This window comes from Heliangelus exortis, chromosome 6 (assembly GCF_036169615.1).
Source record: "Heliangelus exortis chromosome 6, bHelExo1.hap1, whole genome shotgun sequence".
NCBI classification, from domain to species: Eukaryota; Metazoa; Chordata; class Aves; order Apodiformes; family Trochilidae; genus Heliangelus; species Heliangelus exortis.
The window spans coordinates 12,344,855-12,358,871 of record NC_092427.1 but is presented as its reverse complement, the minus strand read 5'-3'; positions in this window follow the sequence as shown (position 1 = coordinate 12,358,871).

Sequence of the window (14,017 nt, the reverse complement as noted above, 5' to 3'; positions counted from 1 at the left end):
TTCAGCAAAAGGTAAATAACCCTGTTTCCTCTGACCCAGAAATACTTATATGAGTCATAATGTTCTAAATGTGCCCGTTGGTGTAAAACTACACGCTGATGTGAAATCCTTCTTTGAGTTTCAAGGTTGTTTCAGAACAAAGAGGATTTTAAATCTTCACAAATGTTTTCCTTTATTGTTCTTAGAACTGGGGATGAAGGAATCTAAATGTGATTTTATTCACACAGCAAATATATGACTGTTTACTTCTGATCTCGTAACTGCACCCTAGTGAGGAAAGAAACAGGAGAAGAAATGTAAGATGAGAGATTTAAACAATTCTGACAAGGCCAGAAAAAAAAAATCCATGCTTCTAAGGAGTCTCTGCCTCCTAAATTACCCTGTAGTATCTCCTGGACCATCCATAATCTTCACAGGGAAGGATTTTCAGAACTGTTAGAGAGGCCATTGAGACTTGAAGTCTTTTATAATTTCTCTTCCTAAGCCGAAGAGATCCCTCTCAATCATACTTATGTTATTCAGCATAAGGTTATTTTGTCTCAGCTAAGCAAAAGGAGCTCACCTTCTAATGAACTAGAGGAGACACAACAACATAGATGAAACTTATTCATAAAATTTTAAATTCCTCAAAAAAATTCCTTCTTTGAGTGAGAAAAAATTCCTCTTGAGAGAGTAGCAGAAAAGAGGGCAGACCATACTTAAAAATTGCTGGGAACAGGAGAATTATATAGGGCCAATAATGAGTTTATCAAACAGAAGAGCTGGCTAAAAGCTGTAGGAGGACAGTGACAGCTTTACCAGGTTCTCTTAGGGTTTTTTTTATCACTATTTTAAAGTTTCATAAAATGATCTGTTCTATAGAAATAATGCTTCAAGATACTTTAAAATATATGGTAGCCAGAAAAGCCTCATGCAATTCTAGAGATGTCAATCTTTCCATCCCTGGAGAAACTGTGAATCTGTAAGTCTCAGTTGAAACCCCCTTGTAAGTTTACTTGTTAAACAGTGCAAACAATCTGCCTAGCATGGGCATCACAAAGTCGGGAAATGCTTAGCTGGTTTTTGGCACCCTGGATCTGAAGCTTGGGAGATTGTATTAGAGGAAGTAAAGGCAGTGAATGGCACTGTGGTGGGCTTTCAGGAGATATTTAAGATAGTGCCATGGAATGTGACACTATTGCCTGGTGTTTGTCTTTGTAACTAAAGCCATGAAAACAAGAGTTCATCATCCTTCTGGAGATCTGAAGTCCAATTATGAGTACTGGTAAACAAAGTGCAAGGCAATAGCTGGTACTCTAAGAAATTAGGATGGGATGAGCAATTAGATCATGACAGACTTTGACAACTGTAGGCAACTGTGTGACATAGCTCAAGGTCTTAAGAGTTTGTAAGCACTTCTTTCTCCTGCATAGAAAGTCACATCACAGGCCATAAAATATAAGAAACTCAAGAGTGGTGGTAAAAGGTGTGAAACTGAAACGATGATATGTTGCAGGATCAGAGCAGGAAAGAGACAGTTCTGCTGATATCCAAGGTCTCTCTGATAGCAAGAGATCTCTGCTAGAAAAAAACCTCACTGATGGCTGCTGGGGAGCAAGTTATTGTCCAGGGCACAGAGAACGGCTAGGGGGGAACCCAACAGAACCTCATAAGGAAGGACCCTACACATCCAAATCTAGTTATCAAATTGCAATGGGATGTGTGTAGAGATATGCACCAGATAACAAGCAGCACCAGATATAGCAGTTGGGAAGACAGGGGTACAAGGTGTTTGTGACCTGATCCAGTCATGAAGCAGAGAGGTGAGGAGATCTTGGTTCCTATCCCCTGTGCTGATTTTTTCACAATTATGAATTCAAGAAGAAAAGAGAAAAACTGATCACAGAGAGGTGTGCTTGTGATTACACCTAAAAGTGCAGGGATCTGGATTTTACTATGGAGAGATATCATCAGAAAAGAAATGTCTGAGCTCAGATAAGGTCAAAAGGAAGGGCTGGATGGAGTAACAGCAGCATGAAGGTGGTGGGGTTTTTTCCCTAGTGGCTTTTTGTGCGCACTGTAACTGCTGTACATTGGTGCCATCTACTGCCTGTACTGTGGTTGTCCCTGCCTGGGCCTATGTGTAGCAAAAACACAAGTTGGTACAGCCCTGCAATTCTCTGCTGATGCCCTGACATAAGAGGAAGAATTGTAACTGTCTGTCATGAAGATAGCAGCCCTGATTTAGAGACCTGTTAACCACAAACGCAACTCACTTGCTTTTGAGTCAGGAGATAAAATGTGGCTGAGCATCTCTTTGGCCTGGAGGAATCAACTGAATTCCTTAACTATCTCTAAGCTATGGCACAATAATTCTCATCTGATCCCATAACAAATGCCAAGAGCAGTGAGAGGGTACCCATACGAGACAGGAAAGGAGGTGTTGCAGCTTCTGCAATGCTGATAGTATATGACTGCTTCCTTGGTGTGAAAGGAGAAGTTTTTGTGGCATCCATACCAGGAGGCTGGCACTAGAAGATAGCCCCCATCTCACATCCCCAGCTCCTGTGGGTGCCACTGTGAGCAGGCAGCTGCACATCTCAAAAAACCTCTTTTCAGGGTATGACTTCCCCACAGTTTGTCTCTCTCTTTTGATGTCATTGCAATAACCCACTTGGAAGACTTTTGTGAAGATCCCTGAAGCTGTTGTTCACAGCTGCTGTAAAATGAATACATACAAAGGATGTCTCTATCAGCTGGCCCAAGCTGTACAGAACAGTTCAAATCATCACAGTTAACTCAACTAAGGCTGCTCCAGAAAATGGAGCAGACTGTTTAAATGCAAGAAAGAAAGAATTTCTGATTGTATTTAGTGCTATGCTATCAGGACTGAGTAATGACTAGGCAGCTACTCACATATGTCAGAGGTTGGTTTCTTAAATAGCCACAAAGCTTCTGAAAACTTTTTAGTCTACAACAATTACTCAGTTTAAACTTCAGTTATACCTCACAGAATCACAGAATTATCAGAGTTGGAAGGGACCTCTAGTCTAGCTCCCCACTAATGCAGGATCACCTGAAGCACATACACAGGACAGCATCCAGGCAGGTTTTGAATATCTCCAAAAAAGGGGATTCCACAACTTCCCTGAGCAGCCTGGTCCAGTGCCTTGTCACCCCCATAGTAAAAAAGTTTTTTCTTATGTTTAAATGGAACTTCCCCCATTCCAGCTTGTGCCTGTTGCCCCTCATCTATTCACTGGGAACTAATCTCCATGTATGCTGAGTTGAGTTACAGAATCATAATACTGAGAGTGTGCATGCTGTCTCACATTCAGTGGTGTTTTCAGTCAGCAGTGGCATCTGACAAAAAAATCCAAAAAATACGACAAGGTCAGAGAGAAGTGGAAAGAAAAGTTAAAATTTCCCAGGAGAAGAAAGGTTTGATCTAAGTAAATGGAAATTCATCATGGTATGCTTTGTGTCTTGTATCCTCAGAAATTCCTAAGGAGGAAATCCTGATAAAGGACAGTAAATTCAGAATCTGGGAAAAAAAAAAAAAAAAAAAAAAAAAAATCTTTGCATCACTTATTGTTGATGTAATTAACTGTCCAAAGAAACAGCTGAGTAGGAGAGGGTATGACCAAAGGCCAGATGACTTTGACACTTGGGAGCATGTTGTAGCATCCAGCTCCTGAGGAGCTGCTTGGGCAGATAATGGTGGTCCCTTCAGGTGGGACAGTCACAGGGGTCAAGGGACAGGGACCTGGTATCTCTCCCTCAGAGAAGAGGAATTGTATTAATGTCCCTCTCAACTCATGGCATTTTTTGTTCCTAAGAGACGTCACACTGGGGATTTACAAGGTTCTTAGCACCTCTGTGCTCAAGGAATTCATCACATTCAATATACTCTTCCCTCTTGATGAGTGTGCTGACCTCCTTTTACAGGCAATAGCAGCACAAATCCTGAATCCCAGGTTTGTGACCAGACACCAAGTGACAAGAGTGGTGCCAGCAGCAGCAGCAGCCAATGCCATCTTCCAGTAGGCCTGCCCAGAAGAAAAAGGACAAGAGTGCTTGCAGACAGACAAGGGGTTTGCCTGACTCACAGTTCAGGGTGAAATCTCATTTAATGTCTCGGATCTTCGTGTTCACTCTGTGACTGAGATTGTCTCAAAGCTTTCCAGTCTGTGGTAAATGCTTGCTTTTCTAACATGTTACTCTGAAGCCTCTCTTGATCATTATGATTACAAGGTAATCTCAGAGCCAAAGATGTTTTTAAGTTCTTGTAGAGTGTCTAGGTTCAAAAGGATCTGCACAATCCCTCTCCATTGAATGCAGATCGATATTCATCATAAATACCCTAAAACAAATTCTTATCTGTAGATCAAAACTTTTCTAAATAAGCATGTATATTTTTGTTATTTGGGGAATTAACAATAAATAGAAGACAAATAAAAGGGTTTAATTTCTCCCTTTAAGAGGGAAATTCTTTAGCAATGATAGCAAATAGCCTTTCTTGATAATTCAGTTTTATACTGAATTTATTTCTGAGAACATGAGAATAAAGAAAGCTAATATTTTCCCAGAGCTGCAAATCAGTGGAGACTGTCTTCCAGAAGAAACTTGAGTTTCCCACTGGGAGCTGATCCCACACGTGACTTTCAGGAAGACCAGCCACGGCCACCAACAGATAACGCTGTCAGAGCCAAACGTGAGCCTTCGGGGAACGTGATCTGACAAGCAGCTGCCACTGCTGAAAACTCTCTTTGTAGACCCTGACATCTGGCTCCTTTAGCTGCCAAGCCTGGCCTCCTCCAAGGTGCCACAGGAGACAAGTTGCTGCAGCAGGTAGGAAACTGGGAGAACAAAGATCATGATTTAATGTGACTGGAAAGTAGGAGATGAAATTGTCTGGATGCAAGATGCTAATTTGCAAGCCCTTTGTGAATCTTTCTCTTTTCTGCTGGTTTGCTCATGACTTTGCAGTCCTATATGCATAAATTATAGGAAGGAAAGAGGAAGGAAGAGGTGAAATAAATGAGTGGAAGAAAGAATTTTGTTTGCACTAGAATTTTCAATCTGTGTTTGCATGTTCAAAAGGTTGGGATAATTTGATGTTGCTTCAAACTAAATCTCCAAATCCTCGTGCCTGTCTGCATCTGAAAAGGGTCTGCACAGCAGCACTGAAGGTGTCGGCAGAAAGAATGCAGAAATGGGGCAAGCAGCCATACATCAGTGATATCTGAGCATTAGATTAGTGAGGATGAAAATGAAGGTCGACAAGGTAGTGATCTCTTGAACAAAGCTGGATACCAGGGACCTGGCAACGGGAGACTCACCTGAGCTCACCGCGGCATGGCAGGGTTCAGGTCTGTGTCTGGAACTTAGCTTCCCTCTGGTGTGCAGGGATTTTATTTGATGCACAGAGCATCACCTCTTCAACGATTTTTCAGGTGCAGGTGAGATCAGGCTGAGACTTTTTCAGATAGTGAATAAGCCAAGGTTTCATTTCAAGTGGTGGTCACTTGAGATCTGAATGGTGAGATAGGGTGAGAGGAAGTTCATGTCACTACATTCAGCTCAACTGCATCATCACAGTGAAAACAAAGTGTTTCTTTCCCAGGGCTTGCCAACTGATGGCTGCACAGGGAGGGAGGAAAATACTAAGACGAGTCACTCTTTGAAAGCAGGGCTTCTCACTCCTACCTCTAAAGTATCTGGTTCCAGTACAGGACCTAGGCTAGGTCACTGGTTTCAGCAAGGATAGCACTTTGTGTTGACTCTTGGCACTGTGAAAATGTATTTTCCAAGAAGTTTAAATGGTTCTTTGCTTTATAAAATTTTTTGCATGTAATTGACTGAACTGTTTGTTCCAAACTTGGCTCCTACCTAGACCTCAGTGAGGAGGAAAAGAAATTGCTGAGTTTAAATGCTCCCCTGTTTATAATCCAAACACTGCAGCATGGAGCTATTGCGTGAGAACTGGGAAGGGAACCTGACCACAAGCCAGCTCCTCACAAATGTGAAACAAATGTCAGCTTTTTATTATTTGAGACAAAATGTAAAGGAAACAATACAGAGAGAATTCACTTTTTAGCCTGTCTCACTGAAGTGTCAAGGTAGTCCTATACATGTAAATAAGTGTCTTTACCACAGAAACATATGGGTCTTTAGTACATACATTATATGTAGCCATCACCAGAAATTTAATAATTAACCAGTACCTTCTAAAATCTACCACAAGATGGCAGAGTTGGACTTAGAACAATTACATTTTTTGTGTAAACTGAGGTCTCTGAAACTTCACACTATAAAAGTCTTTGTGTCCTTTATAGAACAAACAAGAGCCAGACAGTAAAGAGATATCTTCCCAAGGCATGGAATTGCCCACCTGTTTAAAACCAGCAAACAAACTAGCCAGCTCTGTCTAGACCTAAATCCAGACACTGAAATGTGGGTTCCCTCTCGAATGCCTCTGGCCACAGTGGAGACAATTATCTGGATCATGATGTGTAAGAGAATTCAGGACTGATTTGGTGGTACCTCTGTTTTTTTCAGAATAAGGCAAAGCAAAGAGCCAACAGCAGCTGCAAGCTGTTTCCAGAGATGCCAGCAATACATAGTGGCCCACTGCTAACACCCAGTGTTCCCTTTAAATTTCCACAGACGCATTTACCACAAAGAGAAAGCTGCACATGTCTTGGAAAGTGTTGATCCTTACAGATTATCCCTGCTAAGCAACTCCCTCCAAAGATAATCTTTCCACAGCTACTTTCCACAGCTTTCCACAGTGGTGTCTCTGCTCAGTAAGGTTGCAGCCTTGAGGGGCATCCTGAGAATTAGATTTCCCCAGGCTGCCAAGCCCCCACATGTTGTACACAAGGTCCCTGCTGTTCCTGCATGACAAAACAAGGGAGAGAGAGGATGTGTGGAAGTGATGGAAATACTTCACTCTTAAGAAAGAAGTTAGCAACACGTGCCAAGATCTCTGGGAGCACAGGTCAGCGTTCCTTGACTGCTGACAGGAAAATGAAACAGACCCTTAGAGAGAAAACTGGCTCTGTCTGTACACCTTAGGACTTCTCTGAATGCGTGTGCAGCCCCCCCTTAGCTGTGAGAAATGTTGTTGTTGGGTAGCTAGGAGATAACTTAGGCTGTGCTCACTTATTACATCGACAGGATGGGATATGATGACTTTTAATAAACTTCTGGCTAGTTATAATGCAAACATACATGCACAGGCACATATAAGTGATGTTTTGAGCATCATAGGTGGTGTAAATACCTGTTATGCATAAATGTTATAAATTTCTGGTCAGACAGACTGCCCTTTGGAGATTAAAATGCCAACGTAGAAATATTCATCCGTGGAGAGCCTTGACTGTGCACCTCCTACTTTTCTAAAATAACTCATTCCGCCCTTGCCAGGTTTTAAGAAATTTTAACACTTTTATTGCCTGAGGTGAGAATTTCTCTTTCCCACTAGATGGCAGATTGTCACAGTTGAAATTCTCATTCTGGTCCATTAATGAGTGTTGCCAGCTTTGTAGTTGAACGGTCTCATGTACAAAGAAAACATGAAAACCAGAATAGATATGGTCACCACTTTTTTTAAATCTCAACAAGTTCATTTACTTATTTATAGAGCTTGCTTTACATCAGTATTACATTTTGTTACATACTCAGCAGGACTCATGGTTCCTGAGAGCATCAGATGCATGCTCTTTGCAGCCCATAGTCCTGGCACAGCTACTTCAGGGCTCTTTAGGAAGGAGTGTGTTGGCCTCATTGCTCCTGTACAGATCTAAGATGCGTGCTGTGGCTTTCTGGACACAGGGCATCTCAAACAGTCCAGCACTATAACATAAGTGGCTTGGGGTTTTTTTGAGTTTGTTTTTATTTTTTTCTCTGAACATTAAAGAAATTTAAAATACTTTCTAGGAGCTGAAAGTTCTGCTGGTTGTATATTGTAGAGGTTTTTCAGTGCTGCTTCCCTTGTAACTGGTGAGATTCTTTTACTAGAGCAGGTCCAGGTCTTCAAAAAGTCCTAGCAATAAATTCTGCAGTCCTCGTGCTCCTCTACTTAGGTAAGGCTCTCCAGGTTCCAGTACTAGATTCAAAATTCAAAGCAAACACCACTACAGCTACCAGATTTTTCCTGCTCCATTCAAACCCATAAATTGTTTCAGAGCCTTTGAAAGGTGGTCACATCTTTCAAAGTCAGAGGATCATTCCACTGGGTCCAGGTTTTCTCCTCTGGTATTTGTTATTTATAACCTTAAGAAATTCTTCAGGGAGTTGGGTTTGTGCTAACCTCATTCTCTGAGTTTAATGGATTTTTTTTTTTTTTTTTTTTTTTCCTGCTTTACTTTGGTGTGAGAAACCAGTGTCTATGCCATGAATTTCCCCCCTACCAATAGCTCAGTGGGCTGCAGTGCCCTCCCAGCTTCCCAGCCAGTGCTGAGGAAGCAGCTCAGCTGTTTAAATGTCAAGGTCTCTCCTAAACTCACACAACACAGCAGATTTCACATGCCCAGCTCAGGCAGCAAAGGGGATTCAAGTTCCATTAGTCATGAAGCAGCCCCTGGCACCTGAAATTTCACTTCTGAAGGATCATGTGTGAGCTTTGCATACAAAGGCAAATAACAAATTACACTTCTGGAAGTGTCAGCTTTGTCATGTGCTGTTGCCTCAGCCTTTTAACAGCCCCAGTGAGGTGTGATGTACTCACACCAATCTGTATCTGTTTTCCCAAGTCTAGTGCAAGTCTTTCAAACTTTCATTTGGGAGGATCAATGCCCTCCTAATAGGTTTTCAAAGGCATGGAGCAATCTCCCACTTTCCTGTGACCTAGGTAAGGACCTTGGAGTCTTGCAGTGCTAATTGGAGCCTGTTACATCTGGACTGACCCATTGGACTGTGGCAGCATCAGGCACACAAAGGTCACCAACCTCTTTTTTTTTTTTTTTTTTTTTTTTTTTTGTAAACGATGCCCAGAACTGGCTGTGTCCTGGAAGGTGGTGATCTCGTTTCTTCACACAGCTCATCTGAATGGCTCCTGTCGTGGTGGATTAGCACTGACTGGACATAATAATCAGGGCAATCCCACTGTCCTGTGTTGCTTGGAGTTTCCTTACCCCTGTTTCTTGGTTATCTTTCCCATGCACTTTTGTAGATGTCAAGCTGCCAAAGAAAAATCTCTTCATTTATTTGTTTTTTGTTTCCCTGCCCCAGGATCCTGCTAGTTTGTTAATGTAAAAGGTGGATTTGCAGATCCATCTCTTGGGGAGTGTTTGGCTCTTCAGAGAGCTGTACAAGTCCAGCAAACACAGCCGTGTGGAAATACTTCATTTTCCCCAGACGTGGCCATTCCTTCAGGCTCCCAGCCTGTTTCAAGCCCATTCCCACTTGTGTCCATCTGTAATTTGCTGCAGGAGTCTTTTGTTGCCAAATATTGTTTTGACTACACACTAAACACAAAGATCCCTAGAAACTATTTGAATTGATCTAATAGAAATCTGAAGAGCTGTGGCAATGAAGAAAACAGCTACAAGGCAGTGACAGGTTTTCTGTGCACAAAAAGCTTGTGACTAAAAGTCCAGAATTTCACAGACTGCAGAAATGGGAGCTTTATATCATTTCCCACTAAATAATAGTGTTGCCAACTATCATGATTTTTATCATGAGTCTCATGATATTCTTCTTAAAAGCTTAGTTTCTGGAGTCAGGCAATTACATGAGAATCTTTCTCTCTCTCTCTCACTTTTTTTTTAAAAAAAACATTATTTTCTTAGCAGCAAGTTAACAACTTTCTAGCCCTGCTGCTTCCAACAGGGTGAAAAAGGAAAGGAGGAAAAAAAAAAAAAAAGGTTTAAAAAATGAAAAAAGCTTTAAAAAATGACTAGGGTTTGTCTTAAAGTCTCAAAAAACTCAAGAATGCAAACCAAAATAGGTACATAGATGTTACTGTTAGCTTATTTCTTCTTAATCTTGTGAGTTTTTTAAAGCCAACCTCATGCCCAGCTCATGATTTTTGAATGCTTGGGATTGGCAACACTATTTTGACAGACCTAGTACCTATGCATAACATGGGAAGTCCTGTTGTGGCATTTATTTTTAGAAAAGCTATTTTAGCTCATTTGGTGCATTCTTTATAGTTCCATCTACCTTGTGTAGTTAAGACTCATGGGGCCAGATCTTTTGCTGGAGCAAATTAGAGCAAGACCAATGATTTAAACCATCTGGAGATCTAACCCATGGTGCAGTAATCTGGCTTTACTGGCAAAGGGATACAAAATATAGTCCCAATAACATTTTTTAAAACTCCATAAAATGTGCCTAAAATAGTCTTCCATCATTCTGGAGCAGATGTGGTATATACAGAGAATACAGGACAGAAAGCTTCAGGAGATTTTTCTTGCTGCCTCTCTGAAAACATCCCCACAGCTTGCTCCACCAGATCTGCCTCTCGTGGGTTTTGTACTCTTCCCATGCATTGCACCACAGCTGAGCTGCTGCTTCAGCGTGCCTGTGCTGAGTGCTCTTAAAATCATCTTCACATGTGTGATTTCCATACCAGGGGGTTACCTACTGTGCTTTCTTTTCTTCATAACCTTTTACCCATCGCAGTGAAACCGTGCAGCTTCCCATGCAGGCAGGAGCCCCTCAGATAATATCCCGAAGTCCATTCTCTTTGTGCTGGGCTCTCAGAAGTCCTCTGAGGTCAGACGAGGTTAGTGCTGCTCTGGGGTTGGATACCTCAAGGACCACAGAGGAGCTGCAGGAAGTGGTCTTGGTGACTCAGCTGATGGGAGTCCTCCCACTGGTTCAGCACTGAGGCAATGTTGCAGCGTGACGTGAGGAGGCAGCGATTGCTTGGACACCCTTCAGACAAAGTGCAAAGTGGGGACTTCTGACCACTTTGTTTCCAAAAGATCTTTCAAACCATTTTTGTAGGAAAAAAAAATTGAGTGCCCTTTCTGGAGACTGGAGTAGTCCAAAAAAATGTGATTGCTAATTCAAATGCAGGGAAATTTAAAAAAAATAAAAATATTTAAGAATATTTTTTTTAAAATTAACAATTCATTTCCAGCTCTTCCTCCAGTTGTTCTGCCGTAAGAGTCCTCACAGCATCACACAGTGCTCCTGAATGCCACTTTGCTGGTTGCACTTCATGAGCCTGAGTTTCCCTTGCTGAACTGTTACCAGAATTAACTGGAGTTGTTCAAATCTGCTCCTGGAATATAATTTCTGTTACTCCACTGCTGATGCTGCATGTGAGCCCCTCTCCTGCCATTCAGTAATTTCAGTGACAGTCACCAGAGCAAATTAAACATCGGTGCTCTGAGCCTCTGCAGTGCCTTCTGCTCAGCTACCTCAGGTTGCTTCATGGCAGCTGGGTGTTTTGCAGCTCCCAACAACTCTCTTCAAAGGTGGTGGTGGGGAGGAGACCGCAGCTCAGCAGCTGTTGTAAATTGTGCAATGCCCTAAATCACACTTGTGGCTGGAGCTCTTGGCTCCCAGGAAAGTGCTGTAGCTGGGATGGTCTGTTTCCTCAGGGACATTACCCATGCAAGACTCAGGACTTGCTGTGGTGTTTGGAGCTGTGGAGTTTATTTGTTGTGGGTTTTCTCCTGTTTCTGCCTGCGTCACTCCTTGATTGAGTTATTCCCTTACAATACAGTTAGTGCTTTCTACCTTTTGACTACAGGGTATATGCTGTCTTGTGTTACAGCAATCCTAGCCTTTTCCTTTTTCCATCTTTGCTTTGGGTTTTTCTCTGGACTCATCCAGAACCTGATTAAATAACTTTGTCCTGGTCAGTTAAATCTTTAGAAAACCTGGAGAAAATGGGCATTGGCTAGAAAGCATTTGGAAAGAAACACAGAGGTGGGCTGTGCATAACACCCCCAGAAGGGTCAAGAACACATCACAGGCTGATGGAAAGATGTGTAATACTCTGTAGACTCACTCCTTGTCATCATTCAAAGGTGGCACACAGTTCAGATGGCAACTGTCAGGTTTTCTGGAAGCCAAAGAAAAGTCTGAGCAAGCACAGTCTTTTAGGGCATACTTGATTACTTTTACCATTATTTATTCTTATATGATTGGAAGGGAAAAAAGTAATTTAGTGGTGTAAGAAAATGTTTGCCATGTTATATATGTTCACCTTGGAATCCTGCACTTTCAGACAAGTTGTGAGAGGTCTATTGGGAGAAGCCTCTGGATGGGGCAAACTCTTGGGCTGCAACAGGATCCTGTGAGTTCCCAGCCCTGTCCTGGGGGGACCCCACCACTTCTTAGGCTGCTGTGACCAAAGGACAGGAGGACTTAACAGCATTCTTTCTGATATTTTGAATGTATTAATAGTTACAGGAGTAGCTGGTATTTGTTCAGCATCTTAAGATGATCTTTGCTCAGAGGCATGTTCTTTGCATTGATTACCATCTGCATGGTCAGTATGGAGGTGTTCACACTATAAGCACCTGGCTTGGGGAAGCTCAATTCCCCTTGGGGCTGCTTGGATACCTGGGGGAAATCACAGCTTCTCCAAGGAGGCATTCACAGCAGCAGCCTGGCTCACCTGCTCTGACACGACCCATACAGAACTCTCTCCTTCTGCACTGATACACAGAAAACCCAGAGCAATGCCCTCCTAGTATAGATGCTCAGCATGGTGCTCACATTTTCTGTCATTCTCACCATGTTACAGTTAGTATTTAGGTTATGTCATATGGGCTCTGCCAGCTGGAATTGAGAATTTTGCAGTGATACTAGAAGATTAATTGGCCTATTAGTAGGTCATAGTACCACAAAACCAGATGTATCCCACATTTTTATACCAATGTAATATCATGTATTTTTTTCATGTTTTGTGCTAAAAAAAATTGTGATTGCTGGTTCTGAGGAAATGTGGGATTAATAAATTACATGCTAGTAACTCAATCTCTCTCCTCCTTACTACAGTATATTTTCTACGATTTACCCTCTCCAAATTTTAAGTCTCTAGGGACTGAATTTATTTGGTCTTGGTCTGTTTATTAGTACAAATGTTGTAATTTTAATTCTGTTTTGGAAAACTCTGTTTGAATCGATGCATCAGAAATTATGAATTGAAATGAGTGAATGATTAGAAGGTAGTAGTAATGCAAGTCAGGCTTTTGGTGGTCCTTGCTAATCACCTTCTGCCGATGTTACTGCTCTATAAATATATTAACAGACCTAAATTGTCTTGGATTATTAGATAGTTACTGTACTTAAGCCAATAACACATTGCAGCGGTGCTCAGTGTGATACTGATGTATAGAAGTTGCACATTTATCTTTTGCCTGGCTACATGTATATTATCTATGACTGAGGACTATATCTCATCTGCTTAGACCATGAGACGTGCACAGATCCCCTCCTGTGTGTAAGCCAGCAGGATTGAGGCTCTATTTTGGAAATGCTTGAGATCTTTCTGGGAGAAAAGAATTCTGTTGGTATTATAGAGCTACGTGTCTGTATGCATTATCCTTAAGACTAGTAACAAAGAAAAGAGAGAGAGAAGTGGTTTAGTTCTGTGGAAAGGTTTGATGCTGTGCATTTCAGTGGAAAGAACTTCTGTCTCTGTGGATGTGTAACTTTACAGCATTGGCTCCCTAGGTATATGTAAAATGTATTCTGCTTGTAAACCACTTCTTGTGTAGTCAATATACATATTTATTGGTAAAACACATGCACACTGTCATCTCTCAAATGTTTTACATGTTGCCCAATTTCAAATGAGTAGAATAAAATGACTGCATTAGTCTGCAGTACAGGGGTAAAAATTATCTATTTTCTTCTCATAAGAGGAAGTTCTGAACCTCAATAGTGATTGTGGCTTATAACACCAAACCCTATTAAAGAGGGTATAAAATTTTGCTGCGGTGGCAGTTTGGGCTGAGTTCTCTTCATGAGAAGCACTGAGCAACACATTAAGTTCAGCAGAGAACCTAGAGAAAAGGGGTATCCAAGCATTAATCATTCATCACAGTGCTTCATAAAAGGAACC